Source organism: Topomyia yanbarensis, chromosome 2, assembly GCF_030247195.1.
Source record: "Topomyia yanbarensis strain Yona2022 chromosome 2, ASM3024719v1, whole genome shotgun sequence".
Classification (NCBI taxonomy): Eukaryota; Metazoa; Arthropoda; class Insecta; order Diptera; family Culicidae; genus Topomyia; species Topomyia yanbarensis.
In genome coordinates, this window is record NC_080671.1 from 141,707,236 (window position 1) to 141,723,427 (window position 16,192).

Genomic DNA, 16,192 nt, shown 5'->3' on the forward strand with positions numbered 1-16,192 from the left:
TCGAATGGTATAAGAGATTTGGCCCTGCGGGTCTCGGTTAAAAAGTCGAAATTTCGACCGATTGCATAACCTTTCTATATGAGAACGGCAAAAAGGGGCTTGAATTTAGACGGGCCTGAGAGGCCCGGCTTGCCCTTTAATGTTAGGATTTTAGCTTGCCGTCACAAGGGTTAAGTGGGGGAGCTACTTTCCTCTTTTCTTATCCAAAACAGTTACTCGTTCCATGCGTGCTGGCCTATCTGCAATGGAAGAAACTGTGGCAGAATCCGTTTGTAATAGAAGTGGAGTAGGACTGACCGCCGCTGTCGAAACTACTACACGATTACTTACACCGACAGCGATCGGCACTGGGGAAGCCCGAGCAAATACGCATGGGTTCAAACACCTTGAAAAGGCCTTAAACATGGTCCGTGACAAAATTCACAACAATCAAGACACCATAAAATGGTCTCGATAACCCATAAACACACCAACATATAGTATTTTATATGGGATCAACCGGACCATGGTGATGGTGTTCTCATGGTTTGAACCCATTTCAAACACCCATGTCAAACCTCATGACCATAGGGGTATTATGGGCTTTTCGTTTGCTCGGGAGGACTTTGTGTAGTTTTTGACGATTGCTGTTTCAACGCTAGTGTCGCGGTGATATCGATGCCGTTTCGGTTAGGACCTTCCGATTAACCTTCTCCGGGAGAAAACAAGGCACGATGCGAAGGATCGGTGATGTCAGCCAAACCTGAAATTATGTTCAAGGCAGCAGAACCCGCAATAGGAATGACAAAACCGGAGCTGACCTCTATTTTGCCCAAAAAAACCGACCGCGGTTGGCACTGGCAAAAGGCTTCGTATAGTTTTGCTGGTCTCCTTCTGTTCATCGATCAGGGTTTTATGGCTTGGTGGTTTACACAAGCTCCACAGCGATGAACTCCTTATGACCGGGTTGGTTTACAACGGCCCGGATAGTTCCTTCATCCAACTGTATTTGCGTTGGAAAGACTACACTTTCCTCACTTCCAAACCAATCGATTTCGTGGACAGTATACGTGCGAGGGTAGTCTTTGGTATTCAAGCGATGGACAATTATCGAAGAGGCTGGCTAAGGAACGTCTCGGCAGAGATGCCAGGTACTTTTTTCAAATGTCTGCAATAATAATTTTAAAAGTCTGGGAAGTACAAAAAATGTCAGAAAAGCTAGTGTAACCAAAAGCCTTTATATTCAAAAATCTGCAAATATCTGCAACAAAACATAAAAATCTGCAAATATCTGCAACCAAACTAGAAAATCTGCAAATATCTGCGTCATCCAAAAAATCTGCAGCTTAAATTAAAAGTCTGCGAATTTGCAGACTTGTCTGCAAATATGGCATCTCTGCGTCTCGGTATTTTTATGACCTCTTTTTATATACCTAAGAGAAGAGACAACAGGCTTCTTGCTCTTCTTAATTTTCGCGAATAGGCCCTGCAGTAAATCTAAAGACAACAAGCGTTCGTCGTTGCCAGATTCCTTTTGTATGCTTTTCGCAATTGCTGAAAATAATTGTACCTCGAAAATCGCACCTCAACCAACAATTTACAATGCAAAAGCTGCATTTAAAAATTTAATTAATTTTTTATTCGTGTCTCTCTTAATAACCATATCGTCTTTCAGGACTTTTATTCAATTTGCATGAAATGTTGATGTGTATAAAAAGTAGCCAGAATAGATTCAGCAGCACTGTTTTCCATCCCGTTGATAAATATAATAAACGCTCATGATTGGCAAAACGACCAATCAGAAGCTGGTTCAATATTGAGGTTAGGATTGGATCAAATTGGCTACGCGATTGTCTTCTCTTCTCTTAGTTATATACCGGGCCTTGAGATCGTTGGACAATTTTGACAGATCGCAGCTTCTTCACACTCTTCTTTGCTGTATTGTTCGTCAGAGCAGGTTAAGCAGCGTTTTGGACAGGAACATCGAACACATGCATGGCCGTAATTGAAACAGTCATAGTAGAGTTTCGGAATCGGAAAATATGGACGAGAAAAGTGCTCAGGGTACGTGGTTTTACAGAAGGTCAAAATGAGCGCTGGAGTATTTATTCTCTCTCCGGCTTCAATTCGTGTGATTCGCTGTACACGAATTACTCTCTGGCTTCGAATTTCGGTAAGAACATGATTCTCTTCCGTAAGCATCAAATCGTAGCAGGAAATTACGCTTCTGCTTACGTTCATATTCGGATGGGCTTCAACCACAACTTCAATGCTGTCATTGAAGCTAGGTCAATCTCAGCAACTTGGCCACTTGCACAGGATCCCGAACTCTATCCCTTCCCGTATCCCTTCGGCTGCACCCGTTACCAACCCTATATGAACGAAAATGTAAAAACGAAAGTTTATTCAACGCTTCAACGTCAACAATTTGCGCACGTTCCCAAACTTTTAAGGCGCACTGTAGGTGAGCAGTATTAAAGCCGCTTGCTCTGCTGCTTCAACGTTGTCCTTAACGACTCCAACGTGCTTTTTTACTGTTCACACAATTTTGATACGCGTTGTGATGTCCCACTTTTGGTGCGTTACCTTCAATACCTTCAAATAACAAGTCAGAAATATTTTAATATTTTTCTAAATCTTTCCGTATCTTTTACGGTTTAGCCCACTGTCATACTCGCAGCCGGCAATCACAACGTGTGAATGAAATGTACCTCTTGGTACTACATAAAAAATATTGTTTATTTTCGATTCTCTATGCTCGATAACACAAGAAATAAGACATCCACAGAGAAAATGTTTTATGACGTAGTGTTCGACTGGCGCTCCGCCTAACTATGAATATAGGAACTATAAGCCACAGAGGTTGCTGTTTATTGTACTTATAGTACCGCGTACGAAAATCTAAAATCCACTTATTTCATCCGTTTCTTCACCGATTTCCACCAAATTTCCAATGTTAGCCACTGTAGAACTATTTCACTCATCTATACGAGCTAGTGTGGACCTCATCGATTGCGAAAAACACCGAAACACCGAAAGCACCGTGTAAAGATCAAACATGCGTGTTGTTTGTACCACTGCACCGTACGGAACAGTGTTTCCAACTGAGATGAACAACGAGAGGCATTTATTTGCAGACTGGAACTAATGAACAAAAGACTCCTATCAAATACTTTACGCTGATGTAACAAATTAACTCTAATGCTCATTTTTGACGGCTCGTTTGTACTGTTTACATGGACTTAGAAAAATACTTTGCAGTTTACTTCGAGCGAATCTAGTTGTCCACAGCGCTTTTCTAAGTCCATGTTACCAGTACTAGTGAACTGTCAAGAAACGTGAGGTTAACTTTGTCAGTAAAGAAACTTATTGAATACTTTACGGTGACGTCACAAATGAACTGAGTGTTCATTTTTGACAGTTCGCTTGTACTGTTTACATGGACTTAGAAAAATTCTTTACGATTTGCTTCGAGCGAATCAAGTCATCCACAAATTTTTCTAAGTCCATGTAAACAGTACAATCGAACTGTCAAGAAAAGTGAGGTTAACTGTTTCAGTAAAGAACCTAATTGTACATCATCGTGTACTCCCATCAGTTCGCCAGTAGTTTTGGGGTATTAATAAGATGGAGAGTTGAGCTTATATTCGTTATTTTGGGAAATACTAAATGATTAAATAGAAAATGAGAAAAAAAACACGGGAAAGGTCCATTTCAGAGGCGACGCGTGGTTCCACCGTCAACCTGTTCAATATACCACCAAGACCCTTAAAACGTCACAATCGTCTCTATGAGACGTTTCTGTTCAGCTGATTCTTTCGTCGTCGATTTGATCCAACATCTAACGAATAGGACCAATGAAAAATGTTCGAGGACATAAAATTTCGCTGGAGCTGACCAAAACAAATTTGTTGTCAAATCCCAAAATCCCACCAGTGAATTGTCCAACAAACTTCTTGTAGAATGCTTAATTTACCGTGGAAACAGAAATAAAAATAGATAGCATATCCGAGAAAGTTGCCACTTAATTAGAATTGAAAAAGATTTCTTAACAGAAACATAAGCAATACAACCATGTATAACCTTCCGACAGTCGCGCTAGTGCACTGAGTGCACGCTGGTCTGAAAATCTAGCGAAATCGTCTTAGAGCAGCTGCGGCTGCTCTTCAGTGAGCTGTTTACGCGACTTCCAGAGGGATAAAGAGATTAAAACTTATATATCGTTATATGATTTGAATTAGCTTGCAATGTAGAATCTTATTTTCTATACACCGAGAATTATTCGTCCTTCTGTTTAAGATAGATTGAAACATTTGTCAACCAGTTTAAGAAAATACCTTAATTCCTTCAAATTTGATAGAAATTTGAATGTTGTATTTTCCTCGTAAATTACAGTAGCAAACAGGCATTTAACATCCACGCGTTCATGATTAGAACAACCCCTGATTTGAGTTTGTCTGTTTTACACATTCTGTAGATATATTTTTAGCATGTGAATGCAAAGATCAAGCGATTTCTTTGGCGCAAAAGTGGACGGTTCATTATTATAATTGAACCAACATACGCGCTTGTAACTAGTATGTCCCAGGGGCAGAAACATCTTGTTAGAATTTTCTTGTCTCCTAAGAAAAAAAAGCATTCGATCAACAGCTATGACCGTACGGCGCAAGGTGGTCGAAAATTATAAAGCGCTCTCGTTTTGCACACAGCACCAACGCCCATATGTACATCGCAGCAATGCACGCTGGTTCAATATTTGATTTGAACCGGTGCAAAAGAGAATAGAAAGAGCCTCGCCCATGACATTAATGCTGCTATTCCAGCCGTCGCTCATGCAACTGCTCCCTCTAGAGCATGCGGTGAGAGTACGAGATGCGTGCATGTTTCTGGTTGGACCGGTCATAGGAAAGCACTGCTGGAGACGCTAGGTTGATTTATCGTTCAGATCAAATTATCGAACATCAAGGTTCGGAGATTATTACTTTCATTAAAAATAGTTTACTTGCTAATGCTTTAATGTTAACGCAAAATTGGTTTTGGGTCGTCTGATTGTTCCTACCTGTTCAGTGAACAGGTTGAACGTACCGACGCGTCGCCTCTGGTCCATTTAAGTAGGCACCCAGTTTGTGTAACTTTGCCCTGAACGCTTTCCACCATTGATTCGTAACATGTAAATATATACTTCTTTTGAAAACTCTATCTCTCTCTAGTTGCAATGGCGATAAGATCTGTACTTTCATACTTAGAATAGAAAAAATTACACACCAATCCATCCATAAATTTAGTTGCAAATTTTAAACACTAAAAACGTTCACTGTTTTGCCTAGTTTTAAACGATATCATGTTTCACTGAACAATTGAAAATATCTATCCTGGTTTAAATTATACATTCGAAAAAAAAACAATAAAAAAAATAACTGTGAATATAAACCACCCGTGATGAATATCCTTAACCGTAATATTTCCGTACTTTGTTCGTGTGAAATTTGTTTATAGTGTTTTCATTGATAAGTAAAAGGAAAAAGATATCAAAGTGATAATTTGTTTAAAACGCAAGTCATTTTCAACCGTGCACTCAACTGGCCGGAATATGTGCAATTAAACAAAAGAAAAATCGTAAGATCTGTATAAAAAAATGTATGGTAAAGAAGGAAAAATGAATGAAAAACTTGTGAAGTGAATGGTATCGGCCATCTATCTGTGCAATAACTATTAATAGGGTCAACACGATCAACACTATTCAGTTTCCGTCGTGAGAGTGAAAGAATTACAAATGTTTTAAGTTCAAGAGACGTTCTTATTATGACAAACATGAGCGAGACATGGGTTTTTTAATGCACGTTAAACACAAACTAGTTGAACGGTGTTTCATAAGCATTATCACGGCATTTCTGGGATCAGGTGACGGCCCAACTCGAATAAACTTCAAATACTGAGCTCAAATACCTACGTGTATCAAATGTTCTCAGATCGCAGCCTACGTGTCGAAGAGGTTATGTTTGTTTGCCGCTTAACAATGAAGTCACTCAAATCACACTTTTATGCTTTTAGCTGCTAAATACTGTCCGTATGTCAAATATTATTGTGATTCAAATATTACGATTCCGTCTTCTGGTGTGTATATTTTTTTCGAATCATAATGACGATGATTGGAGTGAGCGTGACGATTAAAAGGACAACGCAATGCTTCATAAACCCTACACAAAATCGTTTGCCTTTGAAACGTCTTCAAAAAATCCGTAAAAATCGAAATATCTTTGTGAACACAAACAAGAATAGTAATACTTAGTCCAAAGAAGTAAAAAGACAGAATTCTACCAAGGTAATAATTCGTAAGCTCGACAACACAAAATTGAAATGTTTGTAACTAGGAACAATACTTGTATGAAGCAAGGACAGAAAAAGCTCTCACAAATAAATAAGAAAAAGAATACTGTTGAATGTTGATTACAATCCAAAAATAAACAGAATTACACATTATAAGAGTTATTAACAAATTGGATAGAGCAGTTTGAATCTTACGGAAGACGGTGCAGACGGATTCTCCCTGCAGTAAAGCGAAAACAGCGAGTTTCATTACAAAATTACAATGGGTAAAATTAAGAACAAATTTTACACACAAGAAAAAGTTCATTAGCAAAGACTTAAGACCAATGAAATATTAAAACATTAGAATCGAACTGTTGTTAAAATAAATTCTTGACAAAAAAAAACCAAAAATGTAGCGTAAATATAGAGAACAAAAACAAAATGGTTGCTACGTTTGTGAGAGCAATTATGAAAAAATAAAAATACTAGAATGTACTTGTTGTAGGCAACAAGCACACAGAAAAAAAAAAATAGCTGTACTAGGTCGAATGATGTCTGACAAACTGACTCCTACACTTTGAGACCAACAACAGGAACGGAAAATAATTGCCAAAACAACAAACAGCAGCTCAGACCGATCAACCAGTGGACACTAATTAAACCATACTCAGATCGTGGAATAGACGCCATTAGCGGACAGAACATCACGAAATCGTAAAAACTCAAATTCTCAATTCCGAATTTCCGTTAAACTAAGGCATATTGCGAATTGCCGAAAAGCGTAATAAGTTCAGCCTATGTGAGGAGCGCAGCAAGCGTTGTAAAGCGATGAGCAGTGGTGGAAGAAATTTTGCAACCTATTAATCCCAGTTTGATGAATTACTTGGCGAAAAAGTAAGAATTATTAAGCAAACAAAATATTATATGATAAATGATTACTACTGATTAAAACAATTATAATTTTTAAGTAGAAAAATAAAAAATACAAAATTCCAAAAAAATTGAACTATTGTGTTTTATTTTTTCTTATTTTAAGGAACTCCGTACAATGCACAGTCGTCCAGAAGGTAAATTCATCAGGATTTTTCCCCAAAACTTGATAACTTAGCCTTATGATATGTATAGGAAAGTTTTTGTACTTTGCAAGGCACTTTATTTTGTTCGAATAGATGCTAGGGTGGTTGTAATTTTAGCAAGATCTAAAATTGAACTTTTTAACGGTTTAAGATAGAGCATGACTGTCTTCAGTGAAGCTATAGACCAGAAAATTTCAGACAAATTTGCTGAAGACACGCAAGCTCTATCTTTCATACTTTCATTAAACGAGAAATCCAAATGTATGCTTTAGGATGTCTCTTAAAAAAAGTGCGAAGTTTAAAAAATATCGTAATCGCCGTTTTTGCTCGATTATACCTCGAATCACAAGCTCATATGAAATTGAAAAAGAATTTTTGTTTAGTTTCCCCATATTGATATTCGAAAAAACTGATTTGGACGAATATATGCGCATAACTTTTGAACGGTGATAGTTAGACATGTAGTGCCCTGAAACATATTATTCGCCCTAAAACAATCTTAAGGTTGTCTGAAGACTATTTTAGTTTTAAATTAATACCGCAAAGGTTATATAAATTAAACAGTTTTTCTAAGAAACACTAAAAACACCTAAACGTTGATTACAAATTCTTCGTAAAATGAAAAGTATGACGGATAGAGTCTACATGTCTTCAGCAAACTTTTCTAAAATTAGTCGTTCTATAACTTCACTGAAAGTAGTAGGGCTCTAAACTTTCCCAAAGACATAGTAAGGCTAAGTTGTTTAATTTCTGTTAAAAATTCCTGCTAAGTTTGCATTCTGTACCACTTGGCAATGATTAGAAGAGTTAGGCTGCCACGATATCCGAAACTATCGACTCGACACAGGCACTTTCTCCAGATGAAGAGTACAAGTTTTTGTACGACTTTATTCTCGAACTTATACGAAACGAGTACCTAGCACGAACACCTAAAAATGTCTCCAAATGCGTTGTGTGACAATCAGTGTTCAAAAGTATACTGGAGAAGGCTGTCGCGTATAATGCCTTCCAGGACGACGAGTTAGCCAATAACTATCGACAGTATACGATGTAAGAAACACGGATGAAAAGTTCGATGAACGCCAAGAAACATGGCTACTAACGCCGGTTGGTCAAGTAAACGAGAGAAACCTCGATGACCACTCTTTCGAGCCCGGCCCAACGTATGCGAAACACCTACCGCGCCGTGTCGATGTCGCAGGTTCACGAATTGTTAAGCTTGGTGATTTACTTTCATTGGCCAAAATGTTTTTCACAGGAGGGTGTCACTTTGCTGTCATCTGCTATGGAGATATACAGACTTTGACAGTAGTCAGCATATGATGGGCCTAGCCGCTTCTAGGCCCACGTCGCCCGTGCTATAGCATTGGGTTGTTTTGATTTTAACAAAGGAAGATGTTGGCTAGTACAAAATGGCCGCCTAGCAGAGAGCTGGTTTTTCATTTGTTTCTCGAGCGAAAAGCACCAATGATTTACCGACTACAAACTTCCAACAACAAGGAAACATTTTTAGGAAGGAACAGGGAGTCCAAAAACGAGACAAAGTGAATAACAAAGATATTGGCGTAACACATTTTTGCTAGGACAAAATCTCTCTGCTACATATCTTTGTTGCTTACTTGAAACAACAAAGACAAACATCATGAATATATTGTCGCCAACACGACCGGCTAGCAACAAACGTATATCGTATTAAGAAGACGATGAGTAACGTGTTGCATTGGCTATGTGTTCTAACATTTCAAGCAACGCCACATCGTAGTGTGTGATCTTATCTCCATTCTCTCATCCTCTTATTTTTCTACTGTTTCTATTATCACTCTACTCATTAGAAAGCATTGGTTAAAGCAGCGTCTGCCACCTTTGCTAGTGCTATAATTGGGGCATTAGCTTGCAATTTTCGCTGCGATCAAACAGAAGTATTGCACAATTCTCAGGTCATGTTTGTTATTACATTGATTCTTTGGGAAGAAGCAATTATGCTGATGCCAATTTATACGCATTCCATCGATTGCAGGTCGCGTAATTATTGAAATAGTGCGGCACCCTTCCTTCATTCCGGGCAAAGTGAGAACGACGCGATGACCATCATACGTTGATACCACTAAGTTGTAACGTGTTTTAACATTCAGGCGGTAGCACTCAATTGTATAATACAACTGGCAGCGTTATGTCCCAACTAAATATTTGTTAGAATAGCTGTACGAAGTTATATTTCAATAATAAAGCACTGTTTGTCAAAACAATTGTTTCTTATATCAGTGTTATGGAAACCAGTTTTTCGTTTTATGAACAATCTGTTTTAAACCACCCAAGCATTATTGTAATTGTGCCTTTCTCATATTTAACACAGTTAAAAAAATCTTAAAATAATTGGCAAAATCCTCGTATTGAAAAATCTCATGTGGTCGCACAGTGGCGGGTTCCCGAACAAACCAAACCAACCACCAAACCAAAACTGTTGCTTAATCTGGCTGAAAATCACATGTTACGCTAATTTTGGGGTGGTGAGTTCATTTTCAATGTCTAAAGTTATAGAATTTAAGAAAAAAATTCCATGCAGTGTTATCGAATCTTTCTTATTAATATAATGCCACTTTTCTGATGAATTTATTTTACTGATTAGCTATATCAATAACAATGTAATAATATATCTAATAAAACTACTTCCAATCTCTATATAAAGTGTTTGTTTATGTTTGATTCACTTGTTATTTGGCGCTAATCACCATGCACCTCCATACGCATAGAAATAATTTTTAATTTCAACAATATTCTGTATTGAAATCAACTAAAAAAATGTTTTTTCCCGGCTAATAATAAATATTGTTTACAACATTTTTTTTTATTGAATTCAATGAAATATTTTTTTGGTTTTAAAAGAACACAGATTTTTTTGGAAATGACGAAAAATTGTATGAACAACAATTTTCATTTGCTAAATCACCCGTGTATGTTGGTTGAATCAAAAATATTTTTGCCTTTCTCATATAGAAAGGTTATGCAATCACTCTAAAAATCGTCAACCTAATCCCGGCCCGGAGGGCCGAATGTCATATGCCATTCGACTCAGTTCGTCGAGATCGGAAAATGTCCACACAGCAAATTCCCATATAAACTGAAATGAAAAATTCGCAAAGGGGGGAGTAAGGGAAAATTTCAAAATCGAATTTGCCTTTTTGATGCTAAGTGACTTTAAAATGCATAAAACGTTAAGATTTGATGAAATCTCGAAAAAAAAAATTTTGACCAAATATTGACTTTTTCGGACTTTGGCACCTTTTTGCTTTTCTCATATAGAAAGGTTATGCAATCACTCTAAAAATCCTCAACCTAATAATTTTTTTTTGACTTATTTAGGCGTAGGTAGGAATTTGCAATGAGGGGTTGCTACTTTAAAATTGAAACTAGTTTAAAATTTCAAGTTGAAAATTTTCGGCAGGGTCAGGACCCCCCGGATCCTCTTCCTTGATCCGCCGCTGGTTTCAAGCGATGTTTCAGTGTCGGCACATAGCATCTCAAGATCGTGGCTGTCGATCCATTGTATGTATGTGCAAATCGTACTGAATATGTAATATTCATTTCCACCGTTGTATTGAACATAACCAGCCATGGAATCGTGCACCACTAGGTGGATTAAAACAGGTTTTCTTTGAAATAATACAGCAATGTTTGAAACAACAATATTTATTTGTTGAGTCGAAATAAGATATCTGTTGAATGTATTACAGGCCATATTCGATTTTCCGTAGTCTCGATTATCCGTAGACTCGATTTTCCGTAGAAAATGACTCGATTATCCGTAGTCCGAAGAAATTGTTTCAATTTTTCGCATATTATGTTTTCTAAAGCTACATTACATGTCTATCATTGTTATCAATTACAATGATACAGTTTCTGAAAGAATTAAAATATTCTAAAAAATTATGAAATCTTCATAGAAGTTTTACTTAATTAGCATATTATTTTGAATTCGATGCGATGACTTACATATTTTCGTACACCAATCGATTACAATTGATACTAGCTACAGTTTTTGGAAAACCAGAATTTTATGTTCTCACAAAATATTCACAAAAATATGTGGAAATATAGAAATTTTGCATTTTCAACAAATAACTTTTTTTGCTATCCTAATATTTAAATACACAATTCCATAGAAATTGATGTCAGCTACATTTCCTGGAAGCACAAAATTTTAAACTCTTGAAAATTACAATAATTAGGAAAAAATAAAGACATTTTATTTAATCAACAAATATTTAAATTCAATTCGGTGTGCTATGAAATTTGATGCACCTAATCAATTGGCTACAAACTACATTTTCCTGTAAATGCCTGTGATTTTCTGTGTAATTTTTAGAATGAATACAATGACTGATTTTGTGAGCCCCGTTGTGTATTTACGACTAACGAAATCTGAAGATATTTGTTTCAGATTGTTTGGCACTATCTAAGGTATGAAATAAAACCCTAAAATACTCTTCGGAATCAGTCTATTAGCGCATCAGTTTGAAAAAAAGATTGAAATTTTTTTGATACTTGAGGAGCATCGGCATTTTGAATTCTTAACACACTTACGCAAAGGCTTTCGTTTTGATTCTATCGTGTAATATATGGGAATTCAATCAGAAGACGTTGTCTTAAATCGTCGCTGTTGTGCTATCTTATGACAAGCGCCATTAAGCACATTTCGAGAAAAACGATTTTTAATGTTTGAGAATTAATAACTTGACACTTACAAATGATGCAAACAATTCAAAGAAGACAATTGATGCTTCTATCTATTCTGTATTAATCTCTCAAATAATACGAAGATCGGTTGACTATGTTGCGAGTTTTTACTATGAATGTAAACAAAAGTCGCACTCACACGTGTCATAGGCGTGTATTGATGACAAAAATTGTATGACGTGTCATAATCGTGCATAAAAAATTTTCCATAGAAAAAAATCATCAATTTTTAACTTTTATTCATATCTTTGCGTTCATATGGTCTATAAACAATCGGTGAAATGCATTTTGAAGGAAATGAGTCAGGGAATCTAGAAAAAATAGTTATTTTCGGTTACAGTGTTGCCAAACATCCTTTATTTCCAGTTTAAAACTAAAACTGTGTTTTTCTCACAACTCGTGTAATTTTCTTTTGAAAATGTTTATGCCATTGTGTTCCTCAGACATTTTCACACATAAAAACATCCAAAACTTCAATATAACTTGAGCAAATCCCTAGATACAGTGATTTGAAGCAAAAAACTCACAATTTCTCATCATGTTTCTCGCTATATCTAAGTAACCAAGTAGAATTTCAAAATTCTGAAAACGCCACTTTGTGGAGATTGTTTAAACAAGTAATGTGGCATATCTAACTCAGTTTACCCCAAAATGGCGTTTGTCATAAGATAGCACAACAGCGACGAAATATGGTTGACAAGATCGGCTCAAAAAGCTGACAAACTCTGTTGTAGAAAAAATCGGAAGTGGACAAACAAAGGGACGAATAAAATAGGATCTTCACTGTAGTCAGTATTGTGCACCGCTTTGAAAAGAACAGCGCTAATAATTTTTTACGAAGTAGATGCATTGAACATCCTTTAACCTTCCGGCAGTCGCGCTAGTGCACTGAGTGCACGCTGCTCTGAAAATCTAGCGAAATCGTTTTAGGGCTCTAGCGGCTGGGTCATAAGTGCGACTTCCGGAGGGTTAAGCGACTCGGTAGATTGCCGAACAATGGCCAAATGAAGATCCTGGATTATGTTTCCACCAAAAAAAACAAGAGAAAAAAGTTTACTGTGCGACGATGTATAACAAATTGAATAATTTAATGCGTTTGAACAAGCATATTTAAAGCCAAAATATCAAAGAACCAAGATTCAAATAGTTTCTGATTGGCTCGCTAAACAATATCTCTAGAGCGCATGATGACGATGATGATACTGCTGCTGATTCAACAACGCACGCTTCTTGGTGTCGTGCGCATAAAAAGTTGGGCATTTTTGATATTCGCAACGTGTGCAAAATTCATCCGCTTAAGAAATCCATGTTTCAAAATCGTCCAATGCTGGTTCTTTGTTGGACCAACGTTGGGCGACGCCCAGCAGGCGGCCATTACTGGATTCGGGTTGAATGGTTTTGAATCAAATTTTTTGGGCTTATCAGTGGAATCTAGCATGTTGCTTCTCTTAGAGGATTCCCAAAGATTTGTTGTTGTATACAAACCAGTGGTGCGTAACTTCAAATTCAGTTGTTATTTCTGTCTGAATTCACCGAAACATAAGTATATTAATCCAAATTAATCAAACACAATACTTTAAGGTTGCACAGAGAATGGGCAAAATCCGAAAATTAAAAAAGCATTTTTTTTCCACACCGTGTGTTAGATCTTTATAAAAATCAATCAGCTGTTCAACCTTAACATAAAATAATTTGGCTAAATAACTTATTACATGTCTTACTTTCACTTTATAGAATATAAAGTGATCGATATTCGTCCATAAGTCAAACATTAATGCATTTACCATAGGTCCAGCATTGATGCATGTACCTTAGATACTGTTTTTCAACATATAACAAATATATTTCATGAAGAAAAAAAACTTTTTTTATTCGATTATCCGGACGATTCGATTATTATTATTAAGCGAAATTTTTCTGCACCCTACGGATAATCGAATCTGGTCTGTACTTCTAATCTTTGATTTAACAACATACATAGCTGGTTCAATAAGATTTTACTTTTTTTATAAATATTTGAGAAATCAAAAATATTTTTCAAATATTTAATTTATATTTGATACTTTCTACATTTATAAAATTTTACCGTTTACTCTAAGTAATTCTTCTATTATTGGATGATTAGTTGCTGCTTGAGCGAAGAGTCATACGAATGAGTATCCGAACACTTTTGTTGTAGTACACAAAGGGGCCAACGGAAATTAAAAACCTGGCAAGGGTATGAAGGCCCTATATTCAATACAAAAAACACAATATATACAAAATCTATTGCCTTATTGCAAACAATAAATAAAATAAAAAAATATCTGATGTTTTCTCCAGATATTTACTTCATAAACGAATTTCACCTCAAATCGTGTACGAGCTGCAGAGAACATAAACTTGAAAATAATATTCAAGAACAAATAATAAATTACTCACCGATAAGGCACTCAACCGTATCTTCGTATTACTGAAATCCGTCCAAGATATCCACAGTTGTATTAGCGGACACTTCTTTCACCACAACATGTTCGGCAATTTTTACGACGAACATTTAACTTTTAATTTTTACCAAAATGGTGGTAATTGTTGATAACGCTAGCAATATACAATATCTGCCAATAATTTTTTTGTTGAACCGACAATTTATATTTCAAATAAAAAAAAAAAATTTTCGGATTAACAAACAAACATTTTTGATTTAACTTTAAGTGTTTTACATTTCTTATAAAAGAAATGTATAGAATTCGCTCAAACTTTCAAGAAATTTTCCGAGGCCCGGAGGGCCGAGTCTTATATACCAATCGACTCAGCTCGACGATTTGGGACAATGTCTGTGTGTGTGTGTGTATGTAACGGACAAATTCTCATTCGTGTTTCTCAGCAATGGCTGAACCGATCTTATCCAAACCAATTTTAAATGAAAGAACTAAAAAACAGTATGAACGCTATTAATTTGTTTTTGATTCTGATGTTTAATTTCCAAGATATGAATGTTTGAATGTGTAAAAATGGCGTTTTTTGCAGTTTTTTTAAATTATCTGCCGCTTTAACGAATGCCTTTCGAACAAGCTATGGATTGTTTAAATCGGACTATTATCAAAAGAGATATTTAACATTAAATGCGGACGAAAGATTTTTATCATTTCCCATAGCCAGAAATATGACCAAAAACATGTAATCTATTATTAACGCCAAAACGGCTTATTTTAGGTCAATAGTATCTTCGGAGAATTTAATGGAGGTAATATGCCCTTTCTTTTGGTATTGTGCTTTTGCTGATTAATCCCCCTATGAGTGAGATATTTTCACAAATTTTCTTGGAAGTGATTATATCGAAATGATGCCTACAGCAAATTTGTAGCACTTACTTTTGCGAATAACTTTACTAATGACTTTAAATATCTATTTTGAATATTTTAAAAGTTATGGCTTGTTGATTGTTGATTACTCTTTGTCGCCTATTTATTGTTCAATATAGTAATAATCCATTGAAATAAGCTAAACATTATTTCGATAAAACGAATTTTGTATTTCATTTTACTATCTACAACCGCTAGAAATAATCACCGAACACTTCCAAGTTGTCTGGAAGGAACTTGATAACTTATCAGTACAAAAATGTTCATTTGTGCGAACCTTCTGACTTATAACCATCGGTTCGATCTGAAACATATCGGAAAATGAAAAGCGAAATAAATAACTTCAAGCAACGGCGTAGCCAAGAGATGGTTTTGTGGTATAACACCATACAATCCCCCCCCCACCACACCAAAAAAAAATTGGATTGCAGTTGAAAATTTATAGATGCTGACTGATTTAATTCAATATTACAATAACAATTATCTGATCCGTACATTGATAACCTGTTGTTGTAAACATCATGAGGAGTTTTGATAAATTGTCGGAATGGGGTCCTGAAATGTAACTGATCTATTGGTCTTGATTTCACAGTTGTCTAATAGCATCAATATAAAATTCCTGCCTGAAAACATTCCAATAGAAAATTCCAGAGCTCTGTAATCAATCATAATTCTCAGATTTCTTTTCAAATTGAGCTCGCTTTTGTAGAGATGTACTGTAATAAGGGTCTTTATTTAATAGGAAGCGAA

General features: G+C 36.0%; 1 protein-coding gene across 1 annotated transcript in view; it reads left to right on the top strand.

Moving 5' to 3' along the window:
• LOC131681577 (cyclin-dependent kinase 5 activator 1) overlaps positions 1 to 7,294 on the top strand; it is a 154,393-nt gene extending 147,099 nt beyond the window's left edge. The window contains exon 5 of the mRNA XM_058962432.1: positions 169 to 7,294. The gene's annotated coding sequence lies outside the window, so the exon portion shown is untranslated. The remainder of the gene's footprint in view (positions 1 to 168) is intronic.
• The last annotated feature ends 8,898 nt before the right edge of the window (positions 7,295 to 16,192 follow it).